This window comes from Herpailurus yagouaroundi, unplaced genomic scaffold (genome assembly GCF_014898765.1).
Source record: "Herpailurus yagouaroundi ecotype Mexico unplaced genomic scaffold, PumYag 159, whole genome shotgun sequence".
In the NCBI taxonomy this organism is placed as follows: domain Eukaryota; kingdom Metazoa; phylum Chordata; class Mammalia; order Carnivora; family Felidae; genus Herpailurus; species Herpailurus yagouaroundi.
The window spans coordinates 31,639,282-31,659,862 of NW_024412400.1; positions in this window are offsets into that span (position 1 = coordinate 31,639,282).

Consider the following 20,581-nt stretch of genomic DNA (forward strand, 5'->3'; position numbering starts at 1 on the left):
TCTTCACGATGGCTCTGAATGACCCCCATTCCACCCCCATATTTACATCTTTATGTGATCCCAACCACTTTGTTTCAGGATTGGTGTGTTATGGCCAGGAAAATACGGGAGAAGTGATAGCATGTGACTTTCAAGGCTAGGTCATCAATGACCTTGTGGTTTCTGCCTTGCTCCTGGATCACTTGCTCCATGGGAAGCTGGTTACCATACTGGGAAGACTCTTAAAAAAAGCAGCTCTTTGGTGAAATCCAGGTGGTGAGGAATGGAGGTCTCCTTCCTACAAGTACCAAAAACCTGAAGTCTCTAGCCAACAACCATGGGAGTGAGATATCTTAGAAATAGGCCCTTCAGACATGTACCCCAATGTTTATAGCAGCACTTTCAACAATAGCCAAATTACGGAAAGAGCCTAAATGTCCATCAACTGATGAGTGGATAAAGAAGATGTGGTTTATGTATACAATGGAATACTACTTGGCAATAAGAAAGAATGAAATCTGGCCATTTGCAACAACATGAATGAACTGGAGGGTATCATGCTACGTGAAATAAGTCAGGCAGAGAAAGACCGAGACCATATATTTTCACTCATATGTGGATCCTGAGAAACTTAACAGAAGACCATGGGGGAGGAGAAGGGGGAAAAAGTTACAGAGAGGAAGTGAATCAAACCATAAGAGATTCTTAAATACTGTGAACAAACTGAGGGTTGATGGGGGGTGGGGGAGAGGGGAAAGTGGGTGGTGGGCATTGAGGAGGGTACCTGTTGGGATGAGCACTGGGTGTTGTATGGAAACCAATTTGATAATAAATCATATGAAAGAAAGAAAGAGAAAGAGAGAAAGAGACAAAAGAGCCCCTTCAGCCCCAAGCAAGTCTTTGGACTACTACAGTCCCAGACAACATCTTGACTGCAACCTCAAGAGAGACTCTGAGCTAGAAACACACAGATAATCCACTCCCAGACTCCTGAGTCTCAGAAGCTGTGCAAGATAGTATTTACTGTTGTAAGCCACTAAGTTTTGGGATAAGTTGTTACACAGCAATAGATAACTAATACACCGTCATGTGCTCATTCCACATCCAACCTATCTCCACCTCTCATTCAAGGCAGATAAGAAAGGAGGAAGAGATTGTAACAGGAGATGATGAACTTCATTTTAAATGCCATGAGGAACATCCAGGAGGAGATGATTGGAAGTGGGCAATTGGAGATATGAGCCTGATATCTGTGCAGGGAAAAAACTAGGGCTGGGGCTCAAATATATATTAATGAGTTGTCAGGGTATGGGAGGTCAATGAAGACACTATTGTGAAGGAAAAGGCCCAAGAAGTGAATGTGTGGTGTAAATTGTCCAAATTCTCCCTCCATAAATACAGGTAGAGTTAGTCACTATTAACAGTTGGGTTACAAGGAACCAAATATGTGGTAGGTTTTCCTATTTCAAAGGTGAAAAACCCAAAAGTCCTAATTGGGCCTGTACTAGCTAGTACTAATTGCTGCATAAGAAATTATACCATTACTTAGTGGCTTAAAATAATAAACATTTATTATCATCTCACACAATTTCCACAAGCCTGGAACATAGGAGCCACTTAGATGGGTGATTCTGATAATATATACAAGAACATTTATCATAGTGTTGTTTATAAGAGCAAAATGTTGTATTTTTATTAAATTTAAATATTAATAAAAATGGTCAAAATGTACAATAATAGGAAACAGTAAAAAAAACTATGCATCTGCTAAAGCTGGAGTTAAAGAAACTGCTCTTAATGTCCCCAAAAAAGCATGATGTAAAATTATAGAGTATGATTCCAATTTTCTTAAAATGTTCAAATTATATAAAAAGACTAGAATTTCATGTGCCAAAATAGTAATTGTAGTTATATTAAGTTATCCATTAGTAAGTAACAGGCCACCCCAAAAATCAATGACTTAAAGCAATAACGATTTACTTGCTCATGATTCTAGTCTGGATAGTTTTTCTGCTGGTCTCTCCTGAGGTCACTTACGCAGCCGCAATCACCTGGTGGCATGACTAAGACTGACCTCTAGGAGGGCTTCAGTCACCTGTTTGGCTCCTCCAGTTGGGAGGCCTGGAACAGTTAGGGGTTGCCTGAACCTTCATCTCTCTGTCTCTCCAGCAAAGCAGCCAGATCTCTTCACATGGTAGTTCAAGGCTGAGAGAAGTATACACACACACACACACACACACACACACACACACACACACTGACAAGTCTGAAATTGTAGGGCAGGCTGACAGATTGGAAATTAAAACAAGAGTTGATGCTGCAGTCTTGAGTCTGAATTCCACAAAGCAGCAGGCTGAAAACTCAGGTAGGGTTTCATGTTGCAATCTTGTGGAGAAGTCCTTCTTGGAAAACCTTGGTCTTTGTTCTTAAGGCCTGCAACTGATTAGATGCGGCTCACCCACAATATAAAGAGTAATCTGCTTCCTCAAAGTCTAGTCTGATTTAAATATTAATCACATCTAAAAAAAAAAAATCAAAGTCACAGCAACACTGACCAAACAACTAGGCACCACAAATTGACAAATAAAATTGACAAAGCCTAGCCAAGTTGACAAATAAAATTAACCATCACACATGACCAAGCCCAGAGTTAATGTGGGAGGGGGCTACAAAAAGGGATGAATACCCAGAAGCAATGTTCATTGGCAACCACCAACAGAACAGGTCACAACCTCCAGATATATCTGGATGGCAGGTTTTTCTTTTTCCCTTTCTTATCTGTATGTTTCAAATTTTCTGCAAAGAACATGTATAACATTTTGGAACAATAGTTAATATTATATAATGATTCATACTCATTACTTTAAAAGGCAAGACATATAGAAAAGTACAAAAATATGTCAACAAATCACTGGGAATCTCACCAATCAGAAATGAGTAGTGTTAATATTTTGTGATCTTCTTTACATTTTTATTTATATTTATACAGATGTTAGAAAAGAGAGAAAAGGAAACATGAGATAGAGACCAAAATGAGATAACTGTATGTAAATTAAAAATTGTAATTTAATTTGTAAATTTAATTATTTTCTTGAACTTAACAGAAGAGAAAGAAACTGAAGGAAATTTAAGAGATCTATAGTACATCAAGTGCTTCTTTACCCCTGAGATTAACTTCTTAAAAATTACTCTAAGATTAATAGCACCTGGGAGGCTCAGTCGGTTAAGTGTCTGACTTCAGCCCAGGTCATGATCTCACGGTTCATGGGTTCAAGCCCCACATCAGGCTCTGTACTGACAGCTTGGAGCCTGGAGCCTGCTTCCGATTCTGTGTCTCCCTTTCTCTCTGCCCCTCCCCTGCTCATGCTCTGTCTCTGTCTCTCAAAAATAAATAAATGTAAAAAATAAATTTTAAAAAAATTTTAAAAATTAAGATTAAAGAAAAATTTTAAATATTACAAAAAATATTAAGAGGTTACAGTGATATTTTTTAACTAGAATTTTAAGTACTATTGACTAACTCGCTGCTCCCAACAGCATGGGAGTAATAATATGCTCACATTTCCTCCAGCTTTCCCTCCCTTGCCCCACCCTGCAATGCCTGGGCTGCCCGTTTGGGTTGGCTTCATTTTGCCAAAGCTTTTTATTTATTAATTTATTTTTTTGCCAAATTTTTTAGAGTAGCATTCTATTCCATTCCATTGCCAAAGTTTTTTAAAGTAGCATTCCATTCCATTCCATCCTATCCTATCCTATCACCTGACCAAACTTGATCCCATCACCAAAGAGCTCTGGTTTCACACAAGCAGGTATAGTAAGTGCTCAAGTCTGGCTGTGATTTCATGTTTAAGACTGTAACTCTCTGGCTGCATAGACTTTTCTCAGGCTTCACTTTCTAAACCTCAGAACTTTCTAAACATCGCTCCATTTTCTTTGAAATTTACCGTGGTGTATTGGAGAACAGCCAAGTCTCTCCCAGTGTCAGGGACTACTCTCTGCTTAGATGCCTGAAGAATTCCTTCTTTGTTTTGTTAAGTTCAATAGTTTAACCTACAAAACTTCTTGATGGCAGCCATTCTCAATCTGTCTTCCTACACACGTGCTATACCTGGCCACCTGCAGATCTGCAGGTTTGCATTTTCTCTGAATTCTTCTTGGAAGGATTGTCTATGGCAGGGATACCTTATTTTGAATCATCTTTGCCTCACTTCTTCTTCTTTCTAATTAATCTCTTTTTTCACTTCTCTCTGCACTGTGATCATCTCCAGCTTTCCCTTCGTGCCATTAATTCAGTTTTTAGCTGTGTCTATTCTATTCCTTGGTATTTTATGTTACTTTATTTCAATTCATTTCCTAGGTCTGCGATCTCCTTTTATAACTCATTCTGTAGTTTTATCATCTCATCTTTCAGTTCTTGTTTTATCACATTTATATTCCTACTAATTTATTTTCTAAAGGAAAACATTCACAGGGAAGCTACTTCTATCTCCTGATTTATGTTTCTTCCAGATTTCACCTGACTTTTGACTGATTTTCCTGCGATATGTTTGCCGTGTTGGTCTGATTTTCCTTTACATCTTGCTTGTGCTTAATGTGAGCAACTTTGTCCATAACACTCTTCCCTCCGTGTATGGGGTCAGTTTGTCTGCCAGCCGCCCCACCCCCCCAACTCTGAGTTTCATTTTGAGGCCTGGGTCTCGTTGGGGTAGCTATTTTCTGCAGCCTGAATGAGGACAGAGCTCAGCCAGCAATTAGTTCAGCCTTCGATGAAGAATCTGTGCTCCGAGGTTTCTTCGGAGAGCACTAAACGCCTATGACCAGGGCCCACTCCTCATAGTTGAGGGCATGGCTCACTTCTGTGGACTGCAGTTCATCCTCCAATCTAGCCCAATGTCTTAGAAGATAATAAGTCCTCCACCCTGCAGTGGAATTGCAAACTGATACCAGCTTTCCAGAAAACAATTCGGCAGTAGTATCAAGACCTTTATTTATAACATTGATCCAATATCTCTACTGAGAAAAAAAAAAAAAGGAAAACAAAGATTCATTTGCAAAGAAATTATTTGGAGCATTATATATAATATCAGTAAACTGGAAACAATTTAAATGTTCAATGTCAAGGCACATTGAAGTAAAGGTTGCAGCAGATAAAAATGTTTATGAAGAGCTTTTAAAGATTAGATGCTTTTGATATAATAAGTAAAAAAAACAAAATGCATACAGTAAAATCCAACTTACGTTTTTTCAAAATGCGTAAGAATCATACCTAAGAAGAACCACTAGACTCAAAACCCCAGGAAGGTAAGAGCCATGACCGTGACTGTTCTGTTCACTCCTCTATAACCGGAAGCTAACATAGTGCTTGGCGCACATAACAGATGCACAATGAATATTTATGAATAAGTGAATAAAATTAACTCAGCAAAAGAAATTTATCTCATGATTCAATAACCAGAATAATTGTGTTTCTCAATGGCTTTGCTATTATAGACCTTTGATCATGCTTTGACTGGAGGAAACTATAATACATTTGGTCAGCTGAGATAGACTTTCACAAAACACATTTTGTATATCACTATCCGATTTCCTCTGCCCTTATTTTTTCTTTGATGGGAATTCTTTAAGAAAAATAGCTTTATAGGCATAATTTGCATACCATATAATTGACCCATTATAAGCATACAATTCAATACTATTCAGTAACTTTATACAGTTGTGCAACCATCACCACCATCTTGCTTTAGAACATTCTTACTACCCAAAACAAATTCCTCAAAACTTATTTGTAGTCAATCCCCATTACCACCCTCAGCTCCAGATAACCACTGATCAGCCTTCTGCCTACACAAATTTGCCTAACTGAATATTTCATATAAATGAAATCATAGAACATGAAGTCCTTGGCAACTGCCTTCTTTCACTTAATGTTTTCACTTAACATGTTGTAGCATACAAGATAACATCCATATTGCACATCATTCCTTTTCATTGATGAATAGTATATTGTTAAATGAATATACCCATTTTGTCTAACTATTCCTTGCTAATCAGTTGATGGACATTTGGGTTCTTTCCAGTTTGAGGCTATTATGAGTAATATTGATAATGAACGTTCTCATGCAAGTCTTTGTGTGGACACATGTTTTAATTTCTCTTGGGTAGACTCCTAGAAATAGAAATGATGGTCCATAGGATAAGTTGGTTTGGTTTTTTTTTTAACTTTTTAAAAAGGCCAAAGCAGCTGTACCACTTTAAATTTCCATGAGCAATGTATGAGGGTTCTAGTTTCTCCACATCCTGGCTAACACTTCATGTCATCTGCTTTCTTGATTTTAGTTGTTCTAGTGATGGTATACAGGTTTTCACATCGTATTGCTAATTTGCACTTCACTAATGACTACTGTTGATAACTTTTTCTTGTATTTCAGAGCCATGTGTATGTACTATTTAGTGAAGTTTCTAAGCCTTTTGTCCCTTTTTTAATTGGCTTGTCTTCTCATTACTGAGTTTTAAGAGTTCTTTACATATTCTGGATGGAAATCCTTTATCAAATATATGATATGCAAATACTTTCTCCAAGTCTATAGCTTGTCCTTGAATTTTCTTAATGGTATCTTTTGAAATGCAAAAGATTTTAATTTTAATGAAATCAATTTTTCATTTTTGTTCTTTTTTGCCTTAAGCTTTTGATATCCTATCTAAGGACTCTTTGCCTAACCTAACATCACTAAAATGTTCTATGTTTCTTCCAGAAGTTTTCCAGCTTATCTCTTACATTCAGGTTTTGATAATTTCAGGTAATTTTTGTGTTTGATAAAAGATAAGCATCTAAGTTAATTTTTATTTTTCCAGATAGATATTCAGTTGTCCCAGCACCATTTGGTAAAAGACTATTTCTCATCCCATTAAATTATCTTGGCACCTTTTCTGAAAATAGATTGATTATAAATGTAAAGAGCCTCAATTCTGTCCCATTGATCTATATGTCTGTTCTTATACCAATACAACACTATATTGATCACTGTACCTATGTATTAAGTTTACAAATCAACAAAGTCCTCCAATCTTTTTTTTTCAAAATTGTATTTCCATATGAGCTTTAGGATTAGCTTGTCAATTTCCCCAAAATTCTGGGGTTATTCAGATTGCATTAAATCCATAGGTCAATTTGGGGAGAATTAAGATGTTAACAATATTGAGTTTTTCAGTTCCTAAACATGGAATTATTCTCCATTTATTTTGATATGCTTTAATTTCCCTAAGAAATGCTTTCTAGTTTTCATTGAACAAATATTATACTTCTTTACTAAATCTATTCCTAAGTGTTTTATCTTTTTTGGTCCTTTTGTGAATGGTATTAAGAAAATTTTCATTTTTTGGATTGTTTGTTGCTATGATATAGAAAAATACAATTAACTTTTATATATTAATCTTCTATAACCTTGCTAAACCTGTTTATCAGTTTTAGTAGATTCTGTGTGGATTCCTTAGGATTTTCTACATATGAGATCATATCATCCGTGACTAAAGATAGTTTTACTTCTACCTTTCCAATCTAAATGCCTTCTTTCACTCATTCACGCATTCATTTGTTCACTCATTCTTCATTAGTTTTTGCCCTATTGTACTAGTTAAAACCTCAAGTACAACATTGAACACACATAGCAAGAGAGGACATCTTATTCCAAATTTTATAGGAAAACATTCGGTCTTTCAGCATTTAATATGGAGTTAGCTATAAGTTTTTTTATAAATACCCATTATAAGGTTGAGAAAGTTCCTTTATTTAGTTCAGTATTTTGATCATGAAAATGTGCTGATTTTTGTCAAATTATTCTTCAGTATCTACTGAGATAATCATCCAGTTTTTGTCTTGTATTACTATGATAGTATACATTAATGGATTTTTAGATATTAAACTTGGCATATCTTAGATAAATGCCATTCGATCATGGTGTATAACACTTTTTATATACTTCGGATTTCAGTTTGCTAATACTTTTAAAGTTTTGATTTATGTTCATGAAGGATATTAGGTCTTTTCTTTCTATATCTTTCTCTGGTTTTGGTATGATGGTAATATTTGCCTCATACACTAAATTGGGAATTGTTCCTACCTTCTCTATTTTTTGAAAGGGTTGAATTCTTTAAATATTGGACTGAATTCACCAATGAAACCATCTGGGCTTAGGGTTTTCTTCGTGCAAATAATTTAAATTACTAATTCTATTTCTTTGCTTATTACCAGCCTACTAAGATTTTCTTTCTAAATCAGTTTTCATAATTTGTGTCTTTCTAGGGATTTCTTAATTTCATCTAAGTTGTTGAATTTTCTGGCATTAAGTCATTCATACTGTTCCCCTTATAGTCCTTTTAATTTCTGTATGATCAGTAGTGATTTCACCTCTTTTATTCATGATTTTGTGTTTCCTCCCTTATTTTCTTGATCAGTCAAGCTAAGCACTTGTGGTAGGCAGGATAATGGTCCTCCAAGTAAGTCCACATCTTAATCCCTAGAACCTATTAATATATGTTATGTGGCAAAGAGGAATTAAGGTTGCAGGTGAAATTATAGATGTCAATCAGCTGACTTTAAGATAGGAAGATTATTCTGGATTATCCTAGTGAAGCCAATGTAATCACAAGACTCCTTAAAAGTAGTAGAAGGTGGCAGAAAAAGAAGAGCCAGAGAGATGGCAGTGTGAGAAGAATCTGGACTGATGTTGTTGGCTATAAAGATGTAGGAAGGGGGTCATGAGCCAAGGAAAGCCTCTTGAGCTGAAAAAAGAAAGGAAATGGATTCTCCCTAGAATCTTCAGAAAGGAATCCACCCTGCCAACAGCTTGAGATCCATGTCAACTTCTGATCTCCAGAACTATAAGATAATGAAATTATGGATTTTAAGCCACAGACATGAGCAACAGAAAATACAGGTTTTTCTCAACTTCTTTAATCTTTTCAAAGAAACAAGTCTTTATTTCATTTACTTTGTATTTTCTATTCCATTGACTTCCACTTTGCTCTTTATTATTTACTCCCTTCTGTTTGCTTTGGGTTTAGTTTTACTCCACCTTTTCTAATTTCTTAATGGGGAAACTAAGGTAATTGACTTAAGACCTTTCTTTTCTTTTCGTATACGCATTCAGAGCCATATATTTCCCTGTAAGTACTGCTTTATTTTCATCCCATAAACCATGAATATATTGTCTTTCTATTTTCATTCAGTTCAAAATACTTTCTAATGTCCTTTTCAGATTACTTTTTTGACCTGTAGGTTATTTAGAAATATGTCATTTAATTTTCAAACCGTTGCCATTTTCCAGAGGTCTTCCTTTCTTTCTGTGAATTCAGTTACTGTCTGGTGTCACTTCTTTTCAGCCCAAAGGTTTTCTTTTGGTATTTCTGGTAAGGCAGGTCTGCTAACAACAAATTCTCTCAATACTTGTGTACCTGGGAATGTGTTTATTTCACCTTCATTTTGAAGAATACTTTTGTCAGATTTAGAAACGTTTTCTTTCTTTCATCATTTTGAAAATGTCATTCCACTACCTTCAGACTCCATTGTTTCTGATGCGAAGTCAGTGATCGTATTGCTTCTCTGTACAGGAGGAATTGCTTTCCTGTTTTTACTTTCAAGATTTTCTCTTTTGTTTAGCTTTCAACAGTATCGTAATGATGTGTCTATTTGTATGTTTTTTTGTGTTTATTGTGCTTGGGTTTTATTGAGCTTGGGTTGTTTGTTTGTTTTTGACCATTATTTCCTCTTTCTGAGATGACCATTACATGGATGTTGGTACTCTTGATGTTGTCTCACAGGTCACTGAGGTTGTATTCATTCATCCTCAACCTTTTTTTCTCCCTGTTAATCAGTTTGGGTAATTTCTGTTGATTTACTTCAATTTGCTGATTCATTCTTCTGCTATTTAGCCACTCTAGTGAATTTTTCATTTAAATCATTACACTTTTTAACTAAGAATTTTTTTAATTGCCATATTTTTCTTGAGATTCACTATTCATTGAATCCTTGTTATTCTACTTTTGTTTAATTCTTTGAGTGTGATTTCTTTTAGTTACTTTAAAGTATTCATAATACCTAATTTGAAGCATTCATCTATTAAATCCAACATCTGGGGAAACTCAGACAGTTTCTATTGACTGCTTTATTTTTCCATACTATAAGTCAGACTTTCTTGTTTACTGGCAGGTATCATAATTTTTTATTGAATCTTGGACATCTTAGATCATATATTTTAGCAACTCTGAATTCTAATCCTCCCTACCACCCTGCCCCCAAAGATTACTGTTGCTATTGTTGATTTGTCTGCTTGTCTGTTGAGTAACTTGCCTAGACTAAGTTTGTAAGGACTATCTTCTCCATAGTGTCTGGCTGCTGATGTTTCTGCTCACTTTTGTTCTGATTTTTTTTATTTTCATTTCTAAGCCTAGCTTCCTAAAGTTCACCCTAATGTCTGTTCAACCACAGATTAATTACAGCTTGTGTTCAAACGCCTTGAGCCAGGAAGGCTTCCATTCTCTGCTGATGAAATCAGTATGTGAACTAGGGAGCTCATTCAAAATTCAGGCCACTTTCAAGTCTCTCCTGCAGTTGCTTCCTGCTAGGCCCTCTTGGGTTGCCTCACATACTCCTCAGTACATAAGCACGGGCGCTATTGGCCACGGATGTGCATGTGGCTTAGGTTCACTCCAGCGTCTGCTGTTTATATGCACACGGTATGTAGAGAACACATCAAGCCTATTACGGTTGTCTCACTTCCAGACCTTCCTGTTAAATTTCTAACCAGTCTGTTAGTTCATTGCATTCCCCAAAGAGACCCACAGTCTTAGACTATCAAAGCCACTAGCCTTCCCTGTTTTCTTGCTGCCAAGATCACCACTTTGACTTGATAACAGTCCAAATCAAGTAAGCTCTTCTGGAAGTGGCAGTAAAACGACTGGTTTTTATGGCCTTCCCACCTACTCTTAATGAACTACTAGTAGACGTGGAGAGGGGATGGGAGGAACCCCAGGTAAGAATACCACAGACTTCTATTCTTAACCCAAATTCAGTAGGTTTCATGAATAAATGCTTTGGTCTATTTCCAGTAAACCAAATGGTTGTTTTTTGATAGTTTATCCAGTTATATAGTTACTTGGTGGGCAGGGGGGGAAATTCATTGGTTCTTTCACACAGGTTTGCTAGAAGTGAATCAGGAAAACTTTCAAAAATCGGTTTCGTGTTATATGTACTTTTTCTTCACCAAGTCATTTCAAAGCCCTTCTCCAACAAGGCAAAAAGGAAGGACACACACAGGAGGAAGAAAGAAAGGAAAGAGAGAAAGAATTCCCAGAGTAAGAATTTAGGCAAAATTATTTAAAAGGAGATTTCACTGGTTTGTCCTGCTCTTTTTTTTTTTAATTTTCATTTTCCCATGTTGTAATTTTAACTTTATATTTTTTGTATTTTGTTAAAATGTTTAATGAACATGGATCAAAAATTAAATTGAAAACTAACATCTATAGTCTACCTTCCAGTCCTTTAACCCATTCATGCATATCTCACCCTATTCTTCCACTGGTCATTTATTTTATTTTTATTTTGTATTCATTGTGTGTACTGCCCAAGTTTCTTTATGTAAGTGCAAGCATATATGAACATATATTTTTGTTTTTCTCCTTTTTCTAACAGTGAGTCAAAACTTAAAATATACACTGCTCTGCTCTGGCTTTTTTTCACTTTAATAGACCCTGGAAAGCTTTCCATATCCTTCCAATTTCCTCATGCTTTTGTATAGCTGCACTGTATTCCATTACAGATGTAGTATGATTTATTTGATCAGTTCATTACTGATGAATCATACACAGGAAGTCTCTGCCCACAATCTATGTGAAGCTAGGAAAAAGCCCTTCTGCTTTCAATGTTCCTCTAAGCCATTTTTCAACTAGTGGAATGAGGGAATGTCACTCCCTTCAGCTCTTCTCCTAGTCAGTTTGCCTGAGCCCCAAATGAGATCACCAATTAAAATTTGGTAAGAATAGGTGGATTAGAAGAATGTTGAGACCCCACCTCCAACGGTGGAGCACTTCCTCCTGGGAAACCAAGCCAAAGTTGACCTCACTCAGCTCCTGCACTCACCTGTGGATATGTTTCCTGACTCCCAGTTGAAAATAAGGTGCTTATTATGCAGGAAGAAGACATGAAAATATTTTTACCTTTACGTTAATAATTTTTAAAAACATGCATTTATTCCCTAAGGTCGTAAGTTGAAGGTTAAGTTAGGAGTCTTACAGCAAAGATGTTTTGGGGAGGCTGATACTATCTCCTTCTCTAGCAACTTATCCCATAGTTGACATTGAGGGAAATGGTGGGGTCAGTAGGCTGCTACATTAGCACCACGTGTCCTTGGCCACACCCTCCTCTGTCTGATCCAAGAATGGATAACCACCCCCAAAGAGCATAAAGCTTTGACTAGCCAGGAATAAATAAATTTTTCTCAATCAATAACGTATTCCAGAAGACAGAAGAGTATTAAGAATGTAGGGGCCACTCGAACAGAAAAATGATGTACAACATGGCTAGGGAAGGCCTCTCTGCCCAGAAGCAACATTTATGAGCCTAAATTGAAGGAAAATCCCTCTCCTTGATAACAACCTAACGCCAATTCTCCCATCTGGATCAACTTCAAAGCCCTTCTCCATCAGCTGAGGCCACAAATGACCCCAGTCAAAGGGTGTTTGCATGGGTAGCAATGTCACAAGCTATCATCAAAGAGTATTTGTTCTGAGTAGCAAGATCCCAGCATATCAAGGTCTCCTTAGTTGCAGCCAATATCCCCCACATCACCCCCCAAAAACACCCTCTGACCAAGCCTGTCCTCCTCTGCCCTTCAACAGTCTCTCCTTTTTGCTCTCCTTTAATTGTACTTGTTTTTGAAGCCCATAGAATTTATTATTCAGAAAACAACCTTCTCTGCAATATCAACCTTAATTAACTGTGTTCTTTTTCTATCGCCTCCCACCCTTCACTTCATGCATTTGAATTAAGGCACTCCAGAGCCCCTGGCCAGCACCCCTCCCCCATCGCAGACCCATCAGTGTCTACCAGCCAACCATGACCAGATAAGGGAAAATGGAATTCCTTATCTCTGCCTGCCAATGTGAAAGGGTCAAGGTTACCAAGGAGAGACCTTCCAAAATGAAGGAGAGGAAGAAAGAAGCCAAGCCTCTCTGGTTTCCATGGAAACAGAAGGTTGAATCATGGCGCGTCCCTGAGAGCCTGGCCCGCTTAGCTCTGCTGACATCTTTCCACTTCATTAGCCTCTTTATCAAGTGGTTCTGCATAGGACTAAGTGTATTTTGGTGTCAGGGTGCACTGTAGATGACTCAAAAACAGAATGACCTTTGTCGCAGATGCCCAGTGCCTTCTGGAGCCACAAACGTCTGCACCCCTCCTCCTTTCCGTATTCTCTATGGCTCCGCTCACTACTCACTCTAATCAAAGCTCCAGTACCACGACGCTGAAGCTGGGAGGTGCCCCTACCCGGCAGCCCAGGATGCCGGGACCCCAGCTGTCAGGGATGCACAGCATCCGAGCCAGGAGGAAGATTAATGACTTTGCCCACAGAAAATGGATAAAACGGGCCCCAAAAAGACAATAAACGTGGCGCCGACTGCGAGGAAGCCTCTGACAGTAACAAATACTGACTGACATGGCATTGTGTTCCCTTTCTAGATGACTCTGAGCTGCCGGTGGAAACACAGATTCATTTAATAAGCGCTTCAGTGAGACAAAGGGGCCTCTGGGGGTTAGGATTGATCTCCATCGCATGCGTGTGCACACCAACGTTTTGTGTGTGAAAAGGAATGTCCGCGTTCAGTATCTGTCCCTTTGGAAATCCAAGGAGCGTGCTGTAATTTCCCAATCTTGTCTCCACGCTTCAGCAAATTTGTCACTAGTAGGTTCTCTCAGCCATGAAAATTCTCCCGAAACCAAGAGCCGGGGGCTGAAAGGAAATCAGTTAGGGGACTTAAAACACCTTTGATAAGTTTGACCTCTCTTTCAGGAACCCTTACAGGTCGGTGTCCAGGGGAGAGACTCAGTTCCTGTTGTACATGAGCTACAGTGACCTTTACAGGAAGCATGCTTGACAAAGGAGCAGGCAAGGGAAGCCAGGAGCTGTGGGAGTGAGGCTGACAAGGCGATTCTGGGAGGCCTGGGAGCTGCCTTCCTTGTATTTTGTTTCCTTCTTTCCAAAGTAATTCACAAAGGCTGTGTCATGGAAGTCAGGGAATTTGGGTCCCATGTCCCGGTGCCGACACCACCATCATGTGCTCTTGAAGAGGCCCCTAGAAGCAGCTCTCTCCAGGCCTCACGCTGCCTTCAGAAGAATGGGACAACTGTACCGCATAACTGCTCAGATCCCTTCTAGCTCTGTTGTGGGGGTCAACCCTAATGTGACCCCGCCCCTCACACCCACACCTCACACGGCTTCCTAAGGCTCTTCCCAAATCCCATCACCTCCACACTATCTCCACCCTCACCTCCCCAGCTCTGAGCCTGACCAGAGCTTCCGCATCTCCTGCTGGACTAGCACCATGACCCCCTACTGGACCCACCGTCTTGCTCCCCTACCATCCGTTCTCCAGAGCAGCAGTTCTCAGGGTCCAGTCCCAGGCCAACAGCAGCAGCAGCACCTGGGAACTTGTTATAAATGCAAATTCTCAGATCCTATCCCAAATCAGAAACTCCAGGCTGGGATCCAAAGGCTTGCCCCCCACCCTGCCCCCACAAACCCAGGTCAGAATAGTAAAGCCCTCTTTGATCTGACCCCTCTGGGCCTTTCCGGGTCCTTGTCTGATTACTGCCTTCCTCAGAAAGTATTTACTGTCTAGCAGCACAAACTTGTTATTGCCAAATACACTATGCTATGTCACACCCCTAGCCCCACAGAAGTCATTCCTTCTAGCTAGGATGATCCTTGGGGCTAAGTCATTCTCAAATTTTAATTCAGTGCAGATGACATCCCTCCAAAAAGACTTCCCAACTTCCCCCACCTCCAAAACTAGGATCAGCATCTCTCCCTATATTCCCAGCATACCTCGTATATACCTCCACTTTGCACATATCACCTTGTGTAGCAGGCAGGATTCTAAGAAGTCCCCTAAGGTTTCCTATCCTATCCTACCCCACCCTCCCGCCAGTATACACACCCTGCATAACCTCTGGGACAGTGAATATGATGGATCTCACTCCCATAATGCTGTATCGCATATGCTATGTGGTTGACTTTAAAATAGAGGGATTAAGCGGTGCCTAGGTGACTCAGTTGAGCAACCAACTCTTGATTTCAGCTCAGGTTATGATCCCAGGGTCATGGGATCAAGCCCCACATTGAACTCCACACTGAGCAGAGAGCCTGCTTGGGATTCTCTCTCTCCCCTACTTGCACACACATTCTCTCTATATATCCAAAATTTTTTAAAAAGTAAAAAAATAAATAAGAGGGATTAACCAGGTTGTTCTGACCTAAATACAAGAGCCCTTTAAAAGCAGGTTCCTCAAAACGAAGGAAGTCAGAGATTCAAAGCACAAGAGGATTCAACCCAAAGAGGTTCTACATTGCTGAGATAGAGGGGGCGTTTAAGGCAAGGACCTAGAAGCAGCCTCTAGGAACTGAGAATACTCAGCTGACAGCCAACATGGGAATGGGGACTCTACAGGCTCAAAGAAGTGCATTCTGCCAACAACAAAGATAGCTTAGAAGTGGATTTTTCCAGATTATCCAGACAGGAATTTAGTCCAGCCAACACCTGGATTTCAAACAGAGCAGATATATTGTGCTGGACCTCTGACCTACAAAACTGTGAGCTAACTTTAAGTCACTAAATTTGGGGAACTTCTGATTCATAGCAGCTTCCCAACTGACTAAGCTCCTTAAAGTAGAAACTGCCTTATTCATTCATGTCTGCATCACCGGCACCTGTCCTGGGCATGCCCAGAGGTTAGTAAATGCTTGCTGGCTGGCTGAATCAATCTTAGAGCACCAGATTCCATTGTCCCAGCAGTTGCTTTGGAATGAAGAAAAAGGAATAGAATGTTTAAAAAAGAAAAGAAAATGTACATAAACAATAAAATCAGGGTGGAAAAAATGGGGTTTGCCACTTTGTTGATTTTTGCAGCATGAAGATATCTTCATCTGTTGAGAGTTTGTCCTCCATTTATCTCTTGCTGCTCAGTACCTCACAGCACCAGGAGCTAAGGATATGTGCCCTGGTGTAGACATCTGCTATTATTCTGTCTAATGCTCCTTCTCTTCGAGGTAATGCTGTTTTGTGTATAATTCTGGTTGGGTACAATGACCAGCCTCCCTACCTAAGAAGCCCAAAGAAGGGAGATTCTGCCTGTCTCAACTCCCTGGAATTTCAGACAGCTGGACTCTCAACCCCAAAGCTAGAGTGAGTGGTATGTGCCAGCCAGGTTTATTCCTAGCAGCTATGGAGATGGCTAATTCCCGGTGTCTCATGGAAGGACAAGCGGTATCCTGGTGCAGCAAATGCTGCACCCTGGCCCAGTCATCCGGTTATAAGAGGGTTCTGACGCAAGCTCTAAGTTCCTGCTTATATTCCAAGCGGGTTCTCTGGCCACCCATTGAATCTCTGAACCTCTGATAGATTTCTTTTCTGACTAAAAAAACTCAGACTTCGTTTCTGTTGTCTGCAACCAAGAACCCTGACTGATACAAACTCTGATCATGCTGGAATGACAGCTGAACACTTTTCCTATTTCTAAAAGTCTCAGAGACTCTACAAGCTTTCTTAGTTACTTGTTGTACCAGTCAAAGCTCTTAACTGCAAACAAAAGAATCCTCTGTCACTGTTTTAGGGAGAAAATAAATGTATTAAAGGATACTCAGCATCTCTGACAGGCCCTGAAGCCAGGAACAAGAGACAAATCATACCACCCTCCAGAATGCTCCCATGGGGTCCTTGCCAGTACCCCCACTGGCACAGAAACCACAGGTTCCAGCAACAACACTGCACCCAGTGTGTTTCCACCAGAAAGCCTGCCATAGCTGCCCCTGGATGCTCAATGTCTCTGCCCAGTCCTTGGCTAGAATGGATTCCTCCTGATACGTGCTTCCTAGCCTCAGTGGCTTCCTAACTGTAGCCTGACCCAAGTGCATCTGGTTGGGAGGATCTTAATCCTGCAGTCTGTTCAAGGGAAACTGGGAAAGCCCATTTCTGGCTTCTCTCTTGGGAAGGCACAGACTCAGAAGGCAAGAAATTCTTCAAACATACGAAAAGTGTCCAAGAGTATTGGGTGCCCAAGTGACTTGACAGATATCCTCTTAACTACCAGTAGCTTGACTACATCTGTTACAGTGTTAGAAACACCTTGCATCCAAGAAAGCCTTCCTAGAGGCTACCCAAACTCCCACCTGCTGCAAAAAGCACTAATTAAAACCAGAGTTCTCTGTATGCTGCCTTCAGTGGAATTCTACAAGAGCTTGCCACTGCCTTCCAAATATTTGAGCAGTGACCTTGAGACCCCCTTTTGATTTCATTTTATGCTGGTTAACAAGTAACCATTATTACATCCAGATAGCTAACAGACACATGAAAAGATGCTCAACATCACTCATCATCAGGGAAATACAAATTAGGACTACAATGAGATACCACCTCACACCTATCAGAATAGCTAAAATTAACAAGTCAGGCAACAAAAGATGTTGGTGAGGACGTGGAGAAATGGGGATCCTTTTGCACTGCTGGTGCAAAAGCAAACTGGTGCAGCCATTCTGGAAAACAGTATGGAGGTTCCTCAAAAAATTAGAAATAGAACTACCCTACAACCCAGCAATTGCAATGAAAGGTATTTATCCAAAGGATATAAGAGTGCTGCTTAGAAGGGGCATGAGCACCCCAATGTTTTTAGCAGCACTATCAGCAATAGCCAATAGAAAGAGCCCAAATGTCCACTGACTGATGAATGGATAAAGAAGTGGTGTATACATACAATGGAATATTATTCGGCGATCAAAGAGAATGAAATCTTGCCATTTGCAACAATGTGGATGGAACTAGAGTGTATTATGCTAAGCAAAAAGTTAGAGAAAGACAAATATCATATAATTTCACTCATATGTGGAATTTAAGATACAAAAAAGATGAACTTAAGGGAAGGGAAGCAAAAATAAGATAAAACCAGAAAGGAAGACAAACCATAAGAGACTCTTAACTACAGAGAACAAACAGAGGGTGGCTGGAGGGTTGTTGGGTGAAGGCATGGGCTAAATTGGTGAGGGGCATTAAAGAGGACACTTGTTGGGATGAGCACTGTGTGTTATACATAAGTGATGAATCACTAAATTCTACTCTTGAAATCATTATTACACTACACATGAACTATCTTGGATTTAAATAAAAAAATAAAAAATAAAGAAAATAAAAGTTCTTAAAAAAAAAGAGGTAACCATTGTTTTCTCCTTCTCTCTTCCTTAGGGCTCCTTGGAGCTTTAGTCACCCCTGAAGCCATTCTCTCAGCTATTCAGACATGTCTCCAGATGCTCTAAAAGTTCCATTCCTTGTACTCTTCTCCACCAGATAACATAGCTGTTTTCATTTTCTCTCTTGTGCTGTCTCTCCAGTTTAGACCCTTAGCTACCTGCTTCACTGAAGAGCATCCCAAGTTGCCTGCGCTCATCCAACTTTACTAGATCGTGCTGTCCTGTGGCAAACCACATAGGAATTTTGCAGTGACCTGGTTTTATGGGGTATTCAGAGCTAAAATCACAACACCCCTTCCACCCCCGTGTCACTATGTTGCTACAGTGCATTCCCAGCTCAGAGGTCACTGTGTTAACAGGGGCTCAAAGAAGGTGCAAGTGGGCACATTGCTGCTATGGAATGAAATCTTCCCCAAAGACTCTACCAGCTGTGTGACCTCAGGCAAAGCACCTTACCTCTCTGAGCTTCAGATTCCTCATCTGAAATGTTTAGATAATAATATTTGCTTCACAGAATTGTTTGGAAGGTTAAAAAAAGATGATACGTCTAAAGTATATACAGTAAATGCTCAATATATGCCACCTTAGAAGGATGACTTGGAGACCCAGAGCAATCATGGGTGTAAAAAACATGTAAGAAAAACCCCATACAATCTCAGGTTGTTGTTAACACCATAGTTACTAATATTATTTCACAAACTAAGTAAAAAGTGTGGATACAACCTTAGTAAAATGCACTTTCTAGGAGGATACTAGTGGGTTTCCATAAATTGCCCTGAGGAGTAAGAACAAGTGTGATGGTTAATTTTATGTGTCAACTTGAATGGCTTCAGGGATGCCCAGATACCTGGTAAAACATTACTTCTGGGTGTGTCTGTGAGGGTGTTTCTGGAAAATATTAGCATTTGATTCAGTAGACTGTGTAAAGAATGTGGGCAGTCCTCACCAATGTGGATGGGCATCATCCAGTCTGCTGAGAGGAACAAAAAGGCAAAAGAGCTAATTGTCTTCTCTTCTCTAGCTAGGATGTCCATCTTTTCCTGCCCTCAGCCATCAGAGTTTCTGGTTCTCAGGCTTTTGGACATAGAGTGAATTATACCATGGGCTTCCCTGGTTCTCCATCCTGTAGACAGCAAAATGTGGACTTCTCATCCTCCAAAACCATATTAGCCAATTTCTGTGATATATACATACCACAGAATATTTCTGTTTCTCTGGAGAACCATGACTAATACAGTGATTATATATATCCATTACAGACATTCCCAGAATGGTTGAGCTACCCTTGTGATGTATAGAGGCAGGAACTGAGGGCACAAGACATTGCCCAAAATGGTCAGTGGCAGAGATGGTCCTTGAATCTAGTGTTCCTGGCTCAGTCAACAACACCTCGGCAAAACAAGGCTTCCACATTGGCCTTCATGTGTCAGGCAGTGCTCCCCATCTCCATTCAGACACTGCAGCCAGGCTTCCAAGAAGCGCCCAACATCCAGCCCACCCAGACCAAAGCTAACCTTCCACTAACCAGAGATGGTCCCCTTAAACATAATTTGAAGAATCAAGAAAATGTCCACACCAGTAATGCCTCCCCAATTCACCTGCCTTTGAGTCTGAAGTCCCACGTCCTTGTATTAACCTCTTTAGGAAATTTTTAAGTGCACAGAGCAATTCAAGGTGAATTCTGGAACTGTTATTATGCTGAGAATTAGTCCAGCAGATCCCTGAGTAAGAGCAAAGATGGGAATTTGTGCAGGGAGTGCGTAGAGAGTAAATATAGGTTGACATGAAAGGCAGAAAAATCATACAAAGAATATTTCTGATGTGATAAATAGGATTTCTCCATATTAAAGGCCAATGCAGGGGCCACTGGGAGAAAGCAGGAGTGCTATAAGGCTCCCTGGGAAAGTGTTAAAGAGTATCATCTCATAGCTGTCCATCCTTCCATGCTCAGCCCTGATATCCTCTCATTAGGGAGTCTTCCTGGGCCCTCCAGGATCGAGCAAGGCACCTGCCTTCAAGGATTTCATAGCATTCTGAGCCTCCCCATCATGATTCTTTCATTTCCCTAGCTGGGAGCTCTTTGAGAGCAAAATTAG